Here is a 22,494-nt window from a genome sequence, read left to right on the forward strand (position 1 = left end):
TGGTCGATGAAGCTCCTGGGAAGATGTAAGACAGCAGACTTTCTTTTGGAGAATCTGTCTTTAGGCAGATAAAGGGAGCTCAGAGAAAGCCTCTCCCTGCATCTGCTGTTTTTCAAAGATTCACAGCTCAAAGCAGTCAGTATACCCAAGTGGCATATTTTGGGGTAGCATATTCATTCCGCTACTCTTCAGGATCATGGCAAAAATGCTTCTAGAAACGGTTGGAAATGAGGAATACCCTTGCAAATGTATATTTTGTTTAGTATTCCAGAATGTAATCAACTGCTTACCATACCGGAAACAGAAATCCGACCAAACTCAAACCTGGAAATAGAGGAAGCGGGGTATAAAACACCAATCTTCACCCAAGCGTCTTCATCCAATTCCTGCTGCTCTTGATCTGAAGTAATTCCTTAAAACTTTTTGAGTTTTAATTTCTCTCTCCCAAGGTCACTGTAAGGGCATGCTTGTGCCGATCTTACTTATTAAGGGTTCACTCTGAGAAAATCTCATCAGCTGCATCCAATGTGAACTCTGGCTCGGACTGTTCGGAAGACTGTTTCTCTGGATTCCCAGTGCCTCCCCAAGGCAAAACCGAGTGTGTATGCCTCCGAATCTCCATTCTCCCTTCTACAGTTCTCTTTATTAGCCTTAGAACTTGAAAACTTCTTATAGAGACAAAATTAGTTTAAAATTGAATGTGTCCTACGTTATGCCCTGTCTTCAACCTATGTTTTATTCATCCATACATCCATTTATTTATTTGTACAACCAAGTATTTACTTAACTTTTTGAGACTCTACTGGGTGCTAAGCATTCACTGGGGCAGGAAATAGAGATAGAGCATATGAATCTTACCCTTGAGAACTATATACCGTGATAGAAACAATAAAATACCCATAGCTAACATTTACCGATCACATGCAGTGAGAAAGGCTCTTTCTCAAAGGACTGTATCTATCATCTCATTAAATACCTTTGACATCTTAAAATTATAGATATTATTATTAGAGCCCATTTCACAAATGAGGAAATTATAGACAGAAGAGTTATGTAACTTGCCCAAGGTCACCCAGTTAATCAGGTTTTGCACACAGATAATTTGGCCTTAGAGGTTATACTAGACACTGCGCTATAGAACAATGATGAAGGTGATAATGGTGGTGAGGATTGAAATGGTGATGATAGTGGTGGTGATCGTGGTGAGGATGGTAGTGATGATGTGGGTGATGAGGGTGATGGAGGACAGTGATGGTGATGATGATGGTGGTGGTGGTGATGGTGATGTGTGACGGTGATGTTAATTACGATGTCAACATGCATGTAGAGTTTTCAGTATGTCTTTTACTTACTGCTACCAAACCATCCTATGCAATGAGCATTATCCCTCCCCAACCCCCGATTAGATATAGGAAATGTGAGGCTCCACAAAGTTAAAAAAAAAAAAGTGGATTAAAAGCTATTCAGCCTCTCAGTGACAGAGCTGAAATGAGAACAGAAATGTCTTTCCAGGGGCGCCGGGGTGGCTCAGTTGTTAAGCATCTGTCTTCGACTCAGGGCGTGATCCCGGAGTCCTGGGATTGAGCCCCACATCAGGCTCCTCCCCTGGGAGCCTGCTTCTTCCTCTCCCACTCCCCCTGCTTGTGTTCCCTCTCTTGCTGGCTGTCTCTATCTCTGTCAAATGAATAAATAAAATCTTTAAAAAAATAACTAAAATAAAGCACTTTAAAAAAAAAAAAAGAAAGAAATGTCTTTCCATTCTTGTAGGCTGTGCATACATAGCCATGAGAGTGCCTCAAATTGATAGAAGCCACAAAAAAATAAATATCAAAGGTTATGGAATTCAGAAGTGGGGATCCAGGAAGAAATAGGGGCCTTGGCACCAAGGGCTCGGGATGCCCTGACAAGGCCTTTGATTTACACTGAAATGGGAAATCTTTGAAAAGTTTGAACAGAAATAAGACAATCTGAGTTTTGTTTTAATGGGATTCCTCCAGTTCGTGCCTTGAGAGTGGAGTTGAGGAGAGCAAGGACAAAAATCAGAGATGCAAGTTAGGAAGCTTTTAAAATAAACCAGATGAGAGATGTGATGCTAGTTTGTGTTCACATAGCAGAAGCAGTGATGGTAAGAAGTGGTTGGATTCTGAATATGTTTGAATTATGGATATATTTCGAAGGTAGAATAAACATTATTACCTGAAATACCAGACTTGGAAGGTGGGAGAAAAAGAAGAATCTAGGTTAACTGTAAGCTATCTTCTCTGAGCCACTGGAAAAATGAAGTTGCCTTGAGAAAGTTCTGGGTTTTGGGCTCCTGGGTGGCTCAGTTGGTTAAGCGTCTTCCTTTGGCTCAGGTCAGGATCCCAGGGTGCTGGGACGGGGGCCCACATCAGGCTCCCTACTCAGCAGGGAGTCTGCTTCTCCCTCTCCCTCTGCCCACCCCCCATTCATGCTCCCCTTCTCACTCTGCTCTCTCTTTCTCTCTCAAATAAATGAATAAAATCTTTTTAAAAAGGGGAAAAAAAGAGAAAGTTCTGGGGTTTTTTGTTTGCTGTTGTTGTTGTTGTTGTTGTTGTTGTTGTTTAACACAGACGAAGGTTGTGGAGGAGCTGGTTTAGAGGGTGTTTACCAGGAACTTGGGAAATAGTAAGCTTGGTGTGCCTACCAGACCTCCAAGTGGAAATGTCAAAAAGAGGTGAATATTCAGGTTTGGGATTTAGGGGAGAGGCTCAGAATGGATATATAAATCTGTGAGTCATCAGCTAATAGATTGGCGTATTAATTAGGGCAATACTGTTGTCATTACAGAAAAACACAGCCCCTAGGTAACTGGAGCTGAAACTCAAAGCCAAAACCTTACTCCTTAAATTCATAGAAATTTCTCATTTCATTAAAGTCCAGTCCACAGTGGGAAATAGGGAAATCTCAGGGGAAGGGTTCACACAGTCATTAAGGGCTGTAGGCTAATTGAGTTCTGCCAATTGGTACCATCATTCCACTGGTGGAGAGGAAAAAGAATTGATGTCCATGGGAAATTTTTGAGGAGTACAGATCACTTCTACTCGTATTCCACTGGCAAGAAATAGACCAGTGGTCATAATGAGATGTGAGAACTTGGAAATATAATCTCTGGCTGGGCAGTTTTTTCCCAAGCAACAACAGTCACTAAGGAAGGGGAACACTCGTCTTTGCCAGTTAGCTGGGCACTTCTCCTGTGGTAACACTGAGACTACCTGAGGAGGCAGAAAAGAAGAGAGGTCCAAGGACTGAGCCATGGGACGTGCTGACCCTTGGAGGTTGTAGAGCCGAGCCGAGGAAGAACCAGTAAACAAAGATTGGGAATGCACGTTGAGAAAATAAGAGGAAACTCAGCTGAGCTCATCTCCTTGAAGCCAAATGAAGAGAGCAGTTCAGGGACAGAAGCATAAAAAATATCTGATGCCATGATGGGTTGAGTAAGATGAGGATGAAGACGGGGCTTTTGATTTAGAAACATAGGGATCTGGGGACCTGAAGAAGAGCAATTTTTGCAGAGCACTACGTGTTAAATCCTGGCAGGTGGAAGAAGGGGATAGAGGAGAGGAATTGGAGACAGTGAGTACCAACATCTATTACAAGGATTTTACTGTATGGGGAGGGAAATAAATAGGGCAATAGCCAGAGGGAAACAGGGGGTCAAAGAAGGAAAAATTTGTGACGGCTGGAGAACTCACATATCTGCTTACTGAGGAGCATGATCCAGTGTAAAGGGGGGGGGGGAATGGCTTAGAAGAGAAAAAAAAAAATCGCTGAAGCACTATCCCAGTGAGATGAGAGGGATGGTATCCAGGGCGCCGGTGGAAGGATCGGGCTCATCTGGGAGCAAGGCCAGTCTATCCCCAACAGCAGGAAAGAAGGGAACAGACAGGTCAGTGAGCATTTGTGATGACAGCAGCTTAATGGGTTCTGATCTCATCGCTTCAGTTCTTCAATGAGAGTGAGGTTAGGGAGAGTGGCATTGGAGATTTAAGGAGAAAATGAAAATATAAAATATTCGTTCAAGGACAATTGGAAGGGTGAATGACTAGGCATATACATTATGAATTCCAAACAGAATTGGCTCTCACTTGAGGTTTATAACCAGGAATATAAAAAGGGACGAGTCAGTTCAATTGTGTGTTTTCTGGATCCACATTCTCTTGCATACGGGCAGGCGTGCAGTGGGCTGGTCAGATGACCTTATACTGAGGTTTCCCCAGACATGTGGGACAGAGTGAGGGGCTTGAGAGCATATGCAAGGGAGTGGTACAATGGCAATAATAAAATGGCATTTAAGTCAGTTAGGACCAAGGGACCAACAGGCACCAGGGAAGACAAGGATTGATACATTTGGAGTATTTGAAGGAGTGAACTGGAAAGATATGAAGGGGCACTGGAGAGCAGAATGTTTAATATTTGAATTTATTAATGAATTTATTTATTCTCATGTAGACTTTGATTTATTAAAAAGGGGCTGCAAAAGGTTAAAGTAATTTGTGAAATGTGTTCAGACATTGATTTGTTCATTCAACGAATGATTATTCAACTGAATTCTTTTACACTTTGTGACAGGCTGTCATCATTGTACCACATGAAGTATTTTAACTAATGAAACTCATTATCGCATAGGTTGACAAAAATCATACATGGTAATTCAAGCTTGAAGACTTCGGACTCTAGAAGCAAATGAACAGCCCATAAGATACTGGCTTTATAGACTCAAGTTTATATACCAATATAAATCACAATTTATTTTTGCACAGGGACACACCTTGGATTTCTTCAGAACTCTGTACTTAAGTAAAATGGGCTATTTTGTATTAACTAATAATTTATCCCAAATATGAGCATATATATATATATAAACATTGTAAGAACTGTACAAATTTAAAGCAAGATTTAAATACCATAAAGTATTTCCAACTAATTTCCAGTGCTTAATCTGAGTTAGAATTTACCCAAGCTGTTAAAAAAAATTACCCTGATTTGCTCTAGGAACTGACTTTCTTCTGGGTCATAGACATTATTTAGAGGTAGTTTTGTCAATTCTAGAATTCTGAGGAATATTATACAGAGAAAAATCCTTAAAGAAGACTTCATATGTCCCTTGACTGGTTGCTTACAAGATAGTCCATGGCTCTTTTCCCTGTATTCATTCATTCTTTGTCCCCATCCCTCCATTGCGTGTCCCCGTCTAGGAACGTGAGCCACTATTGAACAGATGCCATAGGGTTTGATAGAATGGTAGCACTTGGTAAATGCTCAGCCAGTGGTTGAATGAGTGAAAAAAAAAAAGTGAATTGTCTTGATTTACTGTCTGGACATGCCCTACTTAATTCTTAGAGAATTCTTTTTCATTCTGTTTGTCATTCTGTCTAATGTTTGCTCTTTGCACTTTCTTTTTTATTTTTTTATTATGTTATGTTCATTACTATACAGTACTTCATTAGTTTTTGATATAGTGTTCCATGATTCATTGTTTGCATATGACACCCAGTGCTCATTGCAATAGGTGCCCTCCTTAATATCCATCACTGGGCTAGCCCATCCCCCCACCCCACTCCCCTCTGAAACCCTCAGTTTGTTTCCCGGAGTTCATAGTCTTTCAGGGTTCTTGCTCCTTACACTTTCATCTCAACTCTCCCTCAGTCTTTATTACATGCTTTTTGCCTTCTTGTAAATTATACCCATAAAGAGCAAATGCAATTCTAGCCTGCAACTGACTTTTTCTACTCAGGAGTCCTGGGAGCATCCTCCTGAATTGTAATATAGCATTGGAGGCTTCCTCCTTAGGTGAAAATGACCATGTGGAATGCCAAAGACAGTTGACTAACTTGAAAAGAAATGAATGGGTCAATTTATGTGAATGCCTTAATGAAAAGTACAAAAGTAATTAGATACAACAAACCAGGTAAATAGCAATGTCCTTGCCTCTCTGAATATGTCACTCTTTCCAAAGGAGTTATTACAGAGCTTCCTTCAGAAAATGAAACATTCTCTTTTCCTTTTTAAAGATTTATGTATTTATTTGAGAGAGAGAGCGCATGCGACCGCACAAGTGGGGGAAGGGGCAGAGGGAGAAGTTGAGAGAGAATCTCAAATGGACTTCCCGTTGAGCATGGAGCCCACGTGGGGCTCGATCTCATGACCCTGAGATCATGACCTGAGCTGAAACCAAGAGTCAGATGTTCAACCAACTGAGCTACCAGGTGCCCCAGAAAATGGAACATTTTCAGCTCAAAATGTAACCCTCCACTCCTTCTAAAATGAAAGTGATTGCAATCATCTCAAGTCAGCCTGACTTCCAGAACCACCCACCGCCGGTCTCTGAGGCTAGCATTGTGCCAGTAGCAGGGTAAGTCCGCACAGACATTTCCAAATGAGTCAAGCTGTTGTATTTTAAAAGTTAAATATACAAAAATTAGACCTCAGATTTATTATGACAATGGGAGATGCAAAGTGGATGAGCCTAATAAATAGGAATGATGGGAAACCAGGACCAAGACGTTTCCCACCACCCCAGGTAAGGGTCCCTTGTGTTCCTCCTTAGAAAGAAAAATGGAAATTAACGCAGAACCATACTGCACATCATTTCTAATTTGATTAATACACTACTTGCCTTTTTCATTTTTACACTTTTAGAAAACAGTATATTTTTCCCGTTTATGCCACAATGTCAGAGAGAGAATATTTTGCTCACTCTGGGTTTAGAGAATTGAGATAATTCTGATACATTATTTGTTAAGATACTTGGCCTGGCTTCCACAGAAATTGAGTTTCAAATATCAAGAAAGTTTTACTCCCTAAAACTAATTTAAATGCATATTTTATTATATAAATTTAATATATTTAATGCTCTTCTAGGTTAGAATACAGATTTACTTTTATGAAAAATAATGCAATAGCTTTGATGAGGTAAGTATACCTTAGGCCAACTAACAAGTACATATAATAAAGTACACACGACATAGTCTCCTGTTTTAGAGGGGCAGCTGGGTGGCTCAGTGAGTCAGGCATCTGCCTTCAGCTCAGGTCATGATCCCAAGCCCCTGGTCGGGCTCCCTGCTCAGCGGACACTCTGCTTCTCACTCTCCTTCTGTCTCTCCCCCTCCGCTGCTTGTGCTCTCTCTCTGGAATAAATAAATAAAAACTTTAAAAATAAATAGTCTCTTGTATTACAAATAGTGATGATAATGATAATAATAATGGTACTGTTATTGTATTGTAACAATGTGTGTCCAATAAAATAGACTAAAAACATACAAAGAGAGAGTCACTGATGAAGGGCAGTATGGCATCATCAACATACGTGACTCATATATGCACGATCGCTGGTCCTAAATATGGAATTTCACGCTGCAGTGAGGTTTTCCAAGAATTCTAGTAAGGAAGTAAAATTACCCTTTTATAAATAATCCCTTCTATGGAATAATTGGCCAAATACTAGACTTGATTGTTTATCAGTTCACATTCCTTTGATGGTTCCACATAAATTTTATACCTATACTGATCATATTTCTATCTTGAGTTGTTCTTCCATTTTATGAGTGTGAGTATCTTTTCTATCCTAGGGTTAGTTGAGAAAAAGCGATATGCGAATGCGTGAGTGGCAAAAAACAAACAAACAACAACAACATAGTAACAATGAATGTGCATGATACTTAAGAGGGTCTCTATGTGGGTACATTTTTACAGCTTCACAAACATCAATTCCTTTATTTTTTCCATGTATGCAATTAGAGTAATGGTATCTACTTTAGAGCGCTGCTGTCACGATTGATTGCAAAAATGTATGGTTAAGCACCCAGTGCAAGTCTGCACAGCATACACACTAAGTAAATATTAACTGTCCTTCCTGCACAGTCACTGGAAGTCCCTGGCAGCCTCGAGATCCTCTGTATCACCTCGTGTAATGCCTAATGACCATCGATGTTGCTCAATAACACTTAGGTCTCATCCGAATCCCAAGGAACCTTAAGAATATATATTTAGACTTGGCGTCACTTCATGTAAGGTGTGCCCGTCTGAACTGGAGGAAATGTAACTCCTTTGCACGTATGGTTAAGAAATGAAATTCTTTGCCTTTATGGACCCAAGGGACTTAAATTTTCAATGATTCAAAATTAACTTGTGATCATACTTCTCTTTTTCTAATCATTTAGGCACTTAATGGAAACAATCAGAAAGACATAAAATAATGAGGGTGAGGAGTGACTGGCTAAAACACCAGTTTATACTGTGTACTCACCCATCACTTTCCTTTGAATCTGTAGGTACCCTGGACATCCAGAATCACTAATGCCAACTGGGTGTGCAAATAAGAAATCAGTTTCAGTTCTACTAGATGAAATTTCAGGCCTATTTGGGTTTAAATTTAAGCCCAGGCAGGTCTGAGTTTTAGATTAAATTCGCGCCTACTTGGTATCATTTCCAACTACTCAAAAACGTGGACACGGTTACCAGGCTGGGAGTTAACGGTTCAATTATCCAAGAACTTTGCGCAGTCCTCGAAGTCGAAGGTTAGCAGAAAGGCCTTCCGACAATAATTTAGTAGGAAATCACAAACGATGGCCACCAAGCAGCTGCTTGTGCGAAGTTACACTGGCTGGACGCTGTTTTCCCAGATACTTACAGTGGGGCGTGACAGTCCCCACAATGCTAAGTAGTAGAAGGACACACGGAAGTGAAATGTCCATGTGCCAATTCTAAGGAATAGCGTCTCCGATTTCCCAGTTGTGTGCGCGCACGCACACACACGAAGTCTTTTCCATTCCAATGCCTGCCTGCATTTACAGAAGAGAACGAGGTCTTAACAAATGCACTGACTTAATTAAAAAAAAATCAGTGCCATATCCAGGAAAAGAATTCTAACCTGACTTGTAGCTTGGTCTCTTCACATTCAGCTTAATAATCCTGGTAGCTTGATGGTCCGTCCCATCAGGTTAATGTTCCTCGAACGTTTCCTGGTATCTATCTGGGACTGACTGGAAGTTTTCTTTATGAATGTCTGGCCTAAATAAAGATACTACATGAATAAAACATAATCACAGATGTTGCTGAGGCATAAGGAGGTTCCATACTACTGGATGGCCATTATGAAATATTATATTTTTATCAAGGAGGGTGAGATTTAGGAAGAAAGAATTAGCTAAGGACACAAGAGAAAGTGAAATGATTTTTCTGACCCCAAAGATTGCAGGACAACCTGATCTACACTCCTACCTGCAGAGAAGAATTGTGAAAAGTTTCTGTTGACTTGCCATGAAAATACAGGCTCGCTCAGAAGTTGAAATCAAATGTGGCTAAACCCAAGAAACTTTATTTTGCAACACACACATGCGCATACACACCCCTACCCCACCGCGCCACCCCCAGTTCAGCCATGGTGTGGGATCCCAGCGGGGAAAGCCGAGCAGGCCTTTCCTGACACCAGCACCCGCTGCCTTCCGTGCCTTATTGTCAAGACTCCTGCAACCTTGCCTGCCCCTCTTCGGGCAAACAGCTGCAAAAGGGAGGTGTCAGTGACTGAGGATAACGGCCTCCATGTGGTAAAGCGTAGGAACAAAGGTCAGCTCTGATAAGAAATCTCCATAGTTGTTGATAGGGAGGAAATAAAACCAGAAAAGAAATCTCAACCCAGTTATCTTTTCCCCCTGTTCTCTCTTTACTCACTTAATGACGTCCTTATTATTCTCAGACTTCAGATGCCTGTCTATGGACAAGTGGAAAATTTTGTAATTGTCTGGAAGAATGAAGTAAGGAAGTCACGCTCCCATTCCTAATGATTCTCTACTTTTATTACTGTCCCTGTTATGAATTGTATTTGAGTGCATGATACACGTTCATAAATACAAGTCTGTATGTTTATGCGTTTTGTCTTGCTCTTTGTATCTGCGGAACAGAGTAAGGAAACCAAAATTATCCCTTAGGGTGGGCAGGGACTGTGCCATGTGTTTTTATAGGTTTTTCTCATGGTATGTCTCTATCTTTCTCCTCCTCTCCCCTTTACTTCTCTTCTTTTGTTTCTCTTCCTCCTTCCTTGTCCTTCCGCCTCTCCCCCTTCCTTCTCCCTAATAGATCTTTCCTCTTACACACACAGGTACACACATGTACACGTGCATACACACACATATACACACCTCAGTTTGAAGCCAGGTCTAGAGAATTCAGTGATGATCTGGTGACTGTACAGCCGTATTGAACTCACTCTTTCTATCTACCTTCTGTCTCTCTCTCACCAGTGCCATACTTTTCTGCAGCTCAACAAGATAGCGGGCTTCCTTTTCTTCATAATTCTCTCCAAGTCCCCTCGGCTCCAAACTTTTACTGTGTTTCAGCGGGTCAAGAAATGTTCTCGGGTTGCTCTCAACTTCTTCCTATCATGAGTTATCATTTGCCATGGTCCTAGGCAGGTGATATTATAGGATTTTGGTTTATAACGGAGACAAAGAAAACCTGGAAAATAGCTGTCAAAGGAAAAAAAAAAAGGATATGTCCATTTATCTAAAAGCAGTGGCCTAGCTGTGTTCATAAGAACACATTATTTGGCTTATATTTAAATCATTTTTAACGACTGATGTGGCTTACTGCCTGAGTCCTAGTTATATTGTGAAGACAACCAAAACATATGAAATCTTTTGGCTCATTCACCTTGTGTACATTCTACTCAAGGTAAGAGGTAGTTTACTCTTCAAAATGCCTGCGGTGCAATCTTCCTTTCACTATTTAAGAACCAGTTCTTATAAGCCTGTTTTAAAGACCTACTGTCTAATTCACAGACATCAAAAAAAGTTGTAAAACCAGTTCCTCTATTAGGCTGTTCCAAGAAGAGCCTACTTCTTGTCATTAGATTATGCCATTCTCTCATAATTTATTAATTTAAAGACATACTCATGGGGGCGCCTGGTTGGCTCAGTCAGGTAAGCGTTTGCCTTCGGCTCAGGTCATGATTGCAGAGTCTGGGGATCAAGCCCCAAGTCAGGCTCCCTGCTCAGCAGGGAGTGTTTCTCGCTCTCCCTCTTTACCCATTTGTACTCTCTCTCTCCCCCTCTTGCAAATAAATAAATCTTTTAAAAAAATAAATAAAGGTATACAGATATTTTCCACCAACATTTTATTGTGCTTCTGTCCTGAGATGTGTTACACTCTGGGAAGTGGGAATCTGCTTCATCTGGCATGGTTGTATCTTGATTCAAAAGACTGGTTGAAACAATACCTATTTAAAGGTATATCTTCTAATCGGATGCCTTAACACATAAAATCTTGACCCATACAGATTTTTTTCAAAATGTGTAAAGTATCATGGTAAATTACAGGATATTCCCCAAAATGTGTAAAGTATCATGGTAAATTACAGGATATTCCCCAAAATGTATAAAGTATCATGGTAAATTACAGGATATTCCCCCAAATTTGTAAAGTATCATGGTAAATTACAGGATATTCCTCTAAGATATTGTGCATAAAGAATAAGGTAAGGAAATCAATTCACCTTGTCCATCAAACCTGAAAACAAACATAAGAATATCAACAAGAGACTGAGCAATTGAATGTACATTGTTATGGAAAGCCCATTTTTATTTCTTTACTGTTAACTAAAGAATTTATTATTCTTGAGAAACTGATCAAAAATAACTAAAATTCTCAATTTTTCAATCAGGTCTAAGAAAATTTTGAAAAGACAAAATAAGGAATTGGTTTTGAGCAAAACACACCTAATACCTTCAAATCTCTTGTTCCATTGTCCTTCTGGCAGGCACTGCACTTGATAAAAGGAGGCAAGGTAAAGTACATTTTTTATTCTGCATATTTAATGTACAAAATATCCCTACTTCCTCTAGAAACAGTATCATACAATATCATACCTAAAACACTTTGATGAACACTATTAAACCATTATATGATACTACATAAATTCATTGAATAGAAGTGAACACAAATACATACTCCTCAGTTTTTCAATATGCTAAGAGCATATCACAGCATTGATAATATGAAGACAAATATTTGGATTTATTTTCAAACTCAAAATTCTTCTGGTGGTTCTTCACTGAGGGGTCTTAAAGGTGAAAAGGTAATCGTGTTATATCACCAAAGGAAATGCGTCTGGCATGTTCTTGATGTCTCCCTTCCACCTGAGTAAATCAAGCCAAAAGTTGGCTTTCTCTTTATGTGTTCCCAAACGCTGCTGAAAACAGCAAAGTCATTACGATTTGGAACATCATAAATTCACAGTACCCCACCATTCCTGGACCTTAATGTCGCTGGAAGAACAATTAGGATTTCTTCATTTTCTCTCCCATTTTTTTTCAAACCCTCCCTATTTTCCTAAAGAATAATACTTCACCTCCTTCCCATACTTCTCTATCCTCCTTGAAAGAAAAAAAGAAAGAAAGAAAGAAAGAAAGAAAGAAAGAAAGAAAGAAAGAAAGAAAACTATCAACAAGAACTCCTTCACCTACACCAGATCGAGCATTTACTTGCTTCCATACCATCTCTTTCTCTTCTCCTACTGAAGAGGGCCTCGATTCTAATCTAAACTTTGTTCTTCCATCTGAGCTTCAAATGTCATTCTCTTGGTCTGATCAGGAATATCACCATACCGATTATTCCCTTGCTTTTTGCTATTCAGTCTCTTCCTCCCTGCAAGTGGGCAAGCACCCTTCCTCCGTAGTCTTCCTCCCTATGGCTTTGGCTGCACGTTCTTGGCCTCCCTGGCAAGATCCCCTCACCTGTCCACCGTTTCCCGGTTGACCTGTTGGCTTATATTCTTCCCCATTCTGCCCTTCTACTATGTATATTCTCCATGAGCATTTTCACCCTCTCTCCTGGTGTTCAATCCTGACAATAGTCGTGACTTATAAATCTACCACCAGCCCTGAGCTGTCTACTAAACTTCAGGTTCAAGTTTACTGCTAACTGGAAGACAATGCTTCCTAGATATCTTACAAGTGTTACAAATAAGACAATAGGCCCCAAATAGAGTCACTTATGCTAAGTGCTGTGTCACAAAACCAAGACTTAATTTAATTACAGTTCCAGCTCTCCCAGAAATGGAATCTTAAACCAGCTGACCAGGAATCATCTCACCAGCACTAATTAGGTAATCCTCCAGAGAAATCCCTGTCATCCCCCAAAGGAAAGTAACCTTGCCATAACCTTGCACATGCTAATTTACCTCTTCTCCATCTTCTTTGTTCCAACTCCTTTCTGCCCATATAAGTCTTCCATTTTATACGGTCCCTCGGAGTTTCTTTATGTCTTCCAGATGGGATGCTACCTGATTTGAATTAATTTTTCCTCAAATAAACTCTTAAAATATTTAATATGCTTCAGTTTACCTTTTAACACAGGTAACACAATATTTTAGAATAAAAATTATTATCTATTCCTCCCATTCATCCAATGAGACCCTTTCCTCTAATTCCTATTTCATTAAATGTAAAACCATCTACTTGATTAGTCAAGAAATTTGGGCATTATATTTGATTTCTCCCTCTCCATTCATCCTACATAAAATCAAACTCCAAGCCCCCTTCCTGGGACTCCAAGATGTCACTGGAACCCATCCACATCTCTCTACCCCCGCCGCGTCTACCCCTGGTTATTGGACTGTACCTTCAGCTTGGACACTGCAGTAGCTTCCCTCCTCCTGTTTTTCCACGTCTTTGATCCACTCTTCATCCTGTGGCCATAGTCACCTCTCCACTCAAACTCTAGGCTGCCTCTAACTACTTTCACTTCCAGTCAGCTTGCCCTCCATCACCTCTTGCATGGGCTAATACACCGCTTCTCCATCTTTGCCTTTTTAACTTGTATGTGTTGGTTAGGCTTTAGCTAAGGAAGGTTGTAAAACTTTCCTTCACACCAAGATTCTGGGTAAACTACCCTTCCAAGGAACTTCCCTACTCAGTTGTCTGTGTCCAATTCTGAACTTCATAATGTCTGCCTGTCTTGTTTACTGTTGTGGTTCTAGAACCTTGCACACAGTACCTGGCATAGACAAAATAGTCTAAAGGATTATTAAATAAATTCATGAATTCATAAATGAATGGTTTTAGAACTAGTTAAATACCACATGGAATCAATTAGGCTGAGGGAGGGAAATGAAACACTCAGCAAGACAGTGAATGAGGACAAAATATTCTGTGAATTATTCCTAATGTCTATTCTCTACCACAAATTCTTTATAAATGCATTTATAAACATACAATTTTAATGTGTTTGCAACAGATTTCACTAATTCCCCTTCTTCACTCCTCCCCGTATCTATGCCATTTGTCAAGGAATTTTGCAAAGTTCACTAACCATGGGCAGGGCCCATTTCTCACTTCAGCTCTGGTTTCAACCATGCTAGATGCTTTGGTCCACAGGTACATGTGAAAGATGTGAAAGTAACAGTGTTGGTCTGAGTCAAAGACTCAAGAGGCTTGGCACGTCTCTGCTGGACGTTTTGTGCCTCAGCCAATGCCATGAGAAGAATATGGCTGTGCCCACCCACTGATTTCAGGAAGAGAAAATGACACCCATGGAATAGAACCACCCCAGCCAAGATGCTTCAGCTGAACCCAGCTTAGGTCAGCTGACCCCAACTGATTTCTACCCTTGGTTGCTTTATAAATGCTTATTGTTTTAAATCACTATGTTTTAGGATAGATTTTTATACCAAATTTTTGTGATGGCAGTAACTGCCTGGTATATCTGTCACTTGAATGTTTGGGTATAGCTATTCCAGAGAATGGTTATGATATGTACTTGCCACTGCTCATTAAAAAATAATAGTTTGGGAAAAAAATGTTTACAGCACATATATCTAACTAAAGAGTTGAATCCAAAAGACATGAAGAACTGTGCTAGCTTCAGCAGCACATTTACAAAAGCTGGAATGATACAGAGTAGATTAGCAGGGCCCCTGCGCAAAGATGAATGCAAATTTGCAAAATACATAAAAAACTCATAAGAAAAAAATACAAACAACCTAATTTAAAATGGCAAAAAAAACCCACCCACACCTGAACACATATTTCACCAAAAAAGTATGCAGAATAGCCAATAAGCACATGGAAAAGTATTCAACATCATTAGCCATCAGGATGCAAATTAAAACCACAACGAGATACCATTTCACACACGCTAGTGGGGATGTTATAAAACAACAACAACAACAACAACAACAACAACAACAACAAAATCCTGACAAAATGTTAATGAATACCAAAAGCAACTAGAAGACTCATCTATTGCTAGCAGGAGTATAGAAATGTCTAACCACGCTGGAAGATTCCTTTGCAATTTCTCATAAAGTTAAACTTGCCCCATGACCCCAAAATTTCACTTCCAGGTATTACACAAGCAGAGTAGTATAGACTTTATGTAAAGAAGTAAGGACTATATGTCCACAAAAACAGAAGACGTAGTAGCCTTATTCATAATTGCCTTAAACTGGAAATGACCCAAATAACCGTCAACAGGTGAATGGATAAACATACTGTGGTAAACTCATACAGTGGAATGCTTCTTAGTAAAAAGAAATTAACTACTGACACACACAACAATTTGGATAAACTTCAAAAACATATCAAGCCCCCCACCAAAAAAGCACAAATTTTATTATTCAATTTATATTAATTTCAATATAGGCAAAACAAATCTATATGTTAGAAACTAGTGGGTTTTGGGGGGGGGTTTTGTTTTTGTTTTTTGGGTTTTTTTGGGTTTGTTTGTTCGTTTGTTTTTCTCTTAGGGGAAATAGTGCTGAACTGACTAGAAAGAAGCCTGAGAGGATTTTCTGGGTTTTGGAAATGTTTTCTATTTCCACAGATGGTGGTTAAATAGGTGTATATGATTGACAAAACTCTTCAGAGTGAATACTTAAAATCTATGTATTGTGTGTAAATTATACAACTACATCCATAAGATTATTCTAGCCAAAGGGGATGGGGAAAATATATGCATAGATGAGAGAGAAAGACACACACACACACAGAAAGAAAGAGAAAAAATCAAAACTTAAGACTACACTTCAAGGGGGCAGTTGCAGTGTTTTGCAACCATTTGATAAGGGAAGGCACTCTCCATACACATGATTTAATAACAAAAAGGAACAGTACTTTCTATGGGGAACATGTGATATTCGTGAATGAATGGCTGCTACAGATGGTCCTGAGGTAGCCACAGTGAGATCTCCTGAAGACCCATGCTGCAGTAAGAACACTGAAGCCCACAGAGAACAAAGGAGACCGCAATTTTGGCACAGCAAGACATTGCTGTACAAGGTAGCATGCGATAGGTAGACCCTTGAGGCTGATGTGGCACTTTCCTGCCCAACAGTGCACCCATAGAACTCTCGAGACTTCAGATTTCCTTGAATTGAATGACTTTCTCTTGGGCTTTACACCTGGCAGAACATCAGACCATGGGCAGCTGTGGCACCTAATTATCCAGTGGGTATGTTTATTTGGTACCATCTTTGGTGCCAGTGTAGCAAAGGGAAAAAACCTTTTCCCTCTACCCTCCTAGGTTCTCCAGCTGGAGCCCAAAAATAATTTGGCAAAATACAGATGAACAAGAGAAAAGCAGCATTTATTAAACATGGGCAGCATACATGCACAGTGGGAGAAACTCAGTGATGGGGAACTCAAAGGGGTGGTTTGAACTTGGACTTACGTGGCGTCTTAACAGAGAATGACAAATTTGTAGGGAAGTGACAAGACAAAGGGAAAAGAGTTTTCGGGCTTCTAGGGACTGCAAACTGTGGGAAGGCAACTACATGGGAGAAACTAATGGAGAAGGAGGGCCATCTTAGCAAACTTTGTTTGTACAGATCCATTCTGATGCCAACTTTCCATCTTCTGCATGGTCATAGAACTTCCCTGGGCAAGGGCATTTGGGGCAGTTTTCATTTTCAGAAGCTTCTGCTTTGAGTCAGATAAGAGAAGATCTGAGAAGGTTTCTTTCTGCATCTCTTGGTTCTCCTTATATCAAAGCAGTACATTTACAGGTGGCATGTTCTCACCCTCCACACTAGCTAGTAAGCTGAGATGAAAACATTTATATTTAGGGCTAAGTCCTTATTTTTACTAACCTTGGAACCTGGAGATCAACAAACTTCAGTTCTCCTCACTCTGTTCCATGGGCCAAACCTGAACACCACTTTATACAATGGTCTAATAGTTTTGTTTAAAAATGCACCAGTCCTTAACGAGAGCTAATAATCCTGCCTTCTAGATGGGTTCACACTAATCATTTTTTTTTGTAATTTAGATTTAATACTTTGTATAATACCATAGATGAATTCCTGAGGAAATTGTATATAAGCCATGATCAAATCATGTTCATGCACTGGAAGGACTCACTATTGAACAGATTCACTAGAGGAAAATTAGAAGGAACCCCTCTCTATACAATTGTGCCAGCATCCCTGATTTCAAGCAGAAGGAACACATTGATTTTCTTAAAGAGGAAATGGATGCATTGGAGAGATAGCTGGGGCTCAGGGCAGTAAAAGCTTATGTTCCGAACCAGACCATGGCCACAGAGCTCTGGAGTGCTGTGTGGTGAGAACCACAGTCAAAGTCACAATGCAGGCACCGAACACTCACACAGCAGCTCCCACCACAATGGCTGTGGCTTCAACCAGCGCCCTCCCTCTTGGGTCGTTCTCCTAAACATCAGCATCCCCCAGAGGCCCCCAGTGTCCAAAGGACTGTCATGGGACCCTTGCATGGGGCCTCCTGCTTTGACCCCACAGTTTTCATAGAGAGATGTGGACTGTATGGCCTACCCCGAAGGTACAGGAAAGTACAGTTCTCCAAAGGGTCATCCTTGGGTGCCTGGGAATGGTGAAAAGAACTGACAGTGGGGGGTGGCAGCCCCAGATTGACAAATGTCAACTACAATTTTGTTCATAGTTGAAACGTTTCAAGTTGATTCAACATGGAGACATAGTTTCTTTTACCCATAAAACTGGCAAAAATTAAAGCATCCATAATAGGTATTATTACTAAGAGTGCTGGAAAGCAGTCTCCCTATGCTGTGGGTTAGCATGTAAACTGATACAATTTATTTAGGGAGCAATTTGGCAATTTCTATCAAATTTCAGACTATGTAATCTCTTTGAACCCACAATTGACTTTCTAAGACTGAAAAGCAATCCTTTTTATTTTTTTTGGTCATGTGTCTTTTTATCACTAAATAATGCTTTAAAATGCATTTAGAATATTTCACTAGGTTCTCACATTCCACAGGTTTGATTGGAAGCTCTATTTTAAGATAATTAATCTATGTCAGTGTCCAATCATTTTATTTGGCACCAAACCCAGAAAAAATAAACAAGAAAATCACTGATATTCCATAAATTGTCTATCACCTGCCAATATAGTAGTTTCACATGCATTTTCAAGTAAAACCACTTCTAGTTTTTTTTCCCCCGTAGCACCACTTTTATTTTATTTTATTTTTTAATGATTTTTTATTATATTATGTTAGTCACCATACAGTACATCCCTGGTTTCTGATGTAAAGTTCGATGATTCGTTAGTTGCATATAACACCCAGTGCACCATGCAATGCTTGCCCTCCTTACTACCCATCACCGGTCTATCCTATTCCCCCACCCTCCTCCCCTCTGAGGCACTTCTAGGTCTTAATGACCCCGAAAAGTGCTTTCCCATCAAATGTTTCCATTTTTAAGCTGCGGTGAATATGTTTCCTCTAGATACTCAAAAGTTCTAAACTATAGCACTGATCTACCCATGGCTGGTGCCTGAACACTGTCAGACATTTTGATCGGTATTGTCCACATGCACAGATGTAGGGATTTGCATTTCTATCTGAGGCCTTCACCCTGAGTTGCCAGATTTTGCAAATAAATATACAGGGTGCTGAGTTCAATTTGAATCACAGACAAACAATGAGTAATTGTTTAGTGGAAGTATGTCTGGCTTGTTTATCTGAAATTCAAATGAAACTGGGCGCCCCATCCAGAGGAGTATTTTAAGGAAAAGTCATATGAAACTTTGTATTAAGATACTGTTGAGGACATTGCTTTTTCTATCACATAGTTTCTTTTTCACAAACGGACCAAGCATAAGTGCAGTTTTTTGTTATTGTTTGTGTGTGTGTGTGTGTGTGTGTGTTTGTGTGTGTGTGTTTTCTGGTCTAAATACCAGGAAGACTTGGTAGTCTTCTGTGAAATTCATTTGTTTTTATCTTAGAAAGTCTGTACAGGTGTACTTGACCAGGCCACTCTATTCTCTGTGGCTGCTAGCAGGTTAGAGCCACATTTGTGGCCCATACGCGTGGAAGAGTGCACATCGATACTGTGTTTATGCATATTTTTAGCCTCTTTCCTGGCTCCGTTTTCTGGCCCTATCTTTAGTTTCCTTTATTCTGCTGCTTCTGCTTTATTATTGTTCTCTTCTTGGGTTTTGTATCATTTTTAGCACTCTTGAAAAGTCTTGGGGACAGGGTGTGTGAAGAAAAAAAATAGAGTAAACCTGCAGTCTTACAAAAATAGTTTGGTAATTTGATATGGAGTTCTTTGTTTTGGATTCCATCTAAAATGGTTTTGTGGCGAAAGGTTTATTTATTGCTATTAGGAGCTCTATAATGCAGGCCTGCTGTGAAGGTGATCCCACGGTTGAAGCCCCCAAAATGTCAATGGAGTGAGGATCCAGGGTGTTTCCATTCTTCATTCAGGGAAGAAAATGTTCTAATTCTTCACCTGGCTGTTGTACACTCTTTCCTTTATTACCACCTCTAAAATCATCATTTTGTTCAAAGAACATTTGTGTTAATATCATATTTCTATTCAAATAAACACCCTACCTCCTGTTTTTTTCTTTAACCTCTAAGTTATCAGTATGCAGATAAGCAATTTTATACCTCGTTGTTAGAGGGGGAAATAGGGCCACTGTCCATATGGGAAGCTTTATGTGTAGCCCCATCTGAGAGCCAAGGTAATTAGGCAGAAAGTTAATTGATTCAGTCAGTGCAAAGGTTGAAACTGAACCCTGAGTTCAGGGCTAGAATCTCCAAGTTAACTCTTCTCTGACCCCGGATAGTCAAGTGTTTATGATTTGGTGACAGTATTCCCATTTGTACTTGCTTCGTAGGATCACGTTTCCTTCTTTTCTTTTTTTTCCTTTTTTAAAAGATTTATTTATTTGAGAGAGACAGAAATTGGGGTGGGGGAGGGGTAGAAAGAGAGGGGGAGAGAGAATCTTAAGCAGACTCCATGCTAAGCGCAGAGCCCGACGCGGGGATGGATCTCATGACCCTGATCATGACCTGAGCCGAAACCTAGAATCCAATGCTCAACCAAGTTCACCACCCAGGAGCCCCTAGGACCACATTTTCTTGCCTTTAATTTCTTAAGTACTTACCACCTTGACTGTGGCATCAAAAGCTGCCTCTGTCATTTCTTCCTGCCTCTGAGTTTACACCAAGCATGTATCAGTACATAAACAGTAAGGACAAATACAAATTAAAAGTAAGAGCAATCTTAAAAAAAAGAAAAACTACTCCAAAGCACTGTGACTTTGTCTTCTAAAATGAGGTATGAGGTTTTTTAATCACTTTGATTAGAATGCCTTGGTGACTCATGAGAAATCAATCCATAGCACAAAATGTTTAAATCTTTGAATGTTGAAAACCCAGTAAAATCATTGAAATGAGTGCATTTAAGCTTGAGCCTCTGGGATATGGACACGGAGAGAAAAAGATTCAGACAAAATGCTGGGCCAGGCTGCTCACAGAAACAGACCAACCGTGCTTTCTGCTTTCCATTTGCCCTAAGCTCCTTTGATATTATTTCCTCCTCAGTTTTGTCTGAGACTGGGACTGGCTCGCATTTCAACCTCAACTTGACTGTTGTTACAAGAACTCCTTTCTGGAATTCCTTACTGCACTTTCTGGTTTCATCAAGAGAGGTCACTGTAGCACTGCTACTAATAACAGCCCAGCCAGAGAGCAGAACAATGGCAAAACGCAGTCAGTCAACAACCATGTATTGGATGGGATCAGGCACTGTGGCCAGGGAGTGAGAACAAAGAGGTGCGTGAAGGAGGTGGTGTGGATGGCGCTGGAAAGTAGAAGAATAGGAATAGAGGATGCCAGGAAATAGGCTAAAACAGTGAATCAATAGCAAAACCATCTGGGTCCTGTTTACTTTTGGTAGGTGTTCCTTTAACCGCAGTTATGTAAAGTCTTAAAACCGAAGAACTGCTTTTTAAAAGATCTGATTAACTTGCATCATGTTTATTCTATATTTCAAAATACCTTGTAGGCTTGTCTTCAAACAAGCAAGTGAACAGACCAAAAAAAAAAAAATCCTCATGGTTCTCTTATTTTGAGAAATAAACTCACATGTGTTATTACCTTTTACACACAGAAGCGGCTACGGCAGGTAGCAGTGCAACTCTATCCATTTCTTTCCCCTAAAGCAGTGAGGTTGAGGCTCTTGGTTGAGGCTCTTTTAAAAATCCCCATGCCCAGGCTTCATCCCAGGCGGGTGACATCGGAACCTTCGGCAAGGGGCCAACATTAGTGTCTATTAAAGCTCCGGGAGACTCCAAAGTGCAGCCACGACTGAGAGCCCGTGCCCCGGGATGTCCTCAGACCTGGTCATCAAATCGGGTTCTTGTCCAACACTGAAAATGAGATTTTATAAATGGTTTTTTTAAAAACGATTTCATGGAAACTGCTTGGCAAATGAAGGGCCATCTGGTTCTAAAATTTTAAAAATGGCACAGACTGAATGTAGGGCTGTTGCCCCAGTTCGTTGTAAGGAAATGATGGCATCGTGAGCAGGTATCCTTTTGAAGGCAGCCAGCAGCTATTTGTGGGTCATGTGAAATGAGTTTTATGTCAATACAGTAGAAGCGGTTTTGTGTGGTTAAGTACTTTTGCCTGGTTAAATAAGCAAACAAAGGTGGAATAGGGAAAGGAGCAGAGCTTTGAGCTCACCAGATAAGTGACCTCCCTTTCTCTTGGTTCGGTTTAGAATAGAACCCGTCTCTCCCATCTCCACCCCTGGTTTGTAATTAACAGAAGCTGGCTGTTAAAGAGACCTAGGCTCATGACTTGATTTTTATGACTTCTCATTTAATCCGTGACTGTCCTTTTCATTGAAGTGAGCTTTAAGCTGTGTAAACACTTCGTGCATGATGAGAATTGGTATTATTAAAAAGATTGTTTTAAACATTTACTTTATTGAAATCTGTGGTGATGATTTTTAATGCAGAAAAATTGCTAAAATTTTTTTTTTCCTCTACAGTCTGGGCACAGTATGTGAAGAGTAAGAGAAAATAAAAATGTCCGAGTAAACTGAAAATTGTTCATTTCTAGTGAAAGATCTCAAATGAAAGCAATAACGAAGTTCATTTCCTCTATTAAATTATTTTTAAAATTATAGTGTGTAGTACAGGTGGAAATAGGAATGCAACTGGTATATGTGTCCATTGCTAGAGACCATGT

General features: G+C 40.0%; 1 non-coding gene across 1 annotated transcript; it reads left to right on the forward strand.

Moving 5' to 3' along the window:
- Positions 1–14,867: 14,867 nt before the first annotated feature.
- On the forward strand, positions 14,868–14,975 carry LOC117802088. The gene has a single exon (XR_004625148.1). It is a non-coding gene; the product is annotated as a U6 spliceosomal RNA (small nuclear RNA).
- Positions 14,976–22,494: the final 7,519 nt, after the last annotated feature.

The sequence above is a fragment of the Ailuropoda melanoleuca genome, chromosome 4 (genome assembly GCF_002007445.2).
Source record: "Ailuropoda melanoleuca isolate Jingjing chromosome 4, ASM200744v2, whole genome shotgun sequence".
Lineage (NCBI taxonomy): Eukaryota > Metazoa > Chordata > Mammalia > Carnivora > Ursidae > Ailuropoda > Ailuropoda melanoleuca.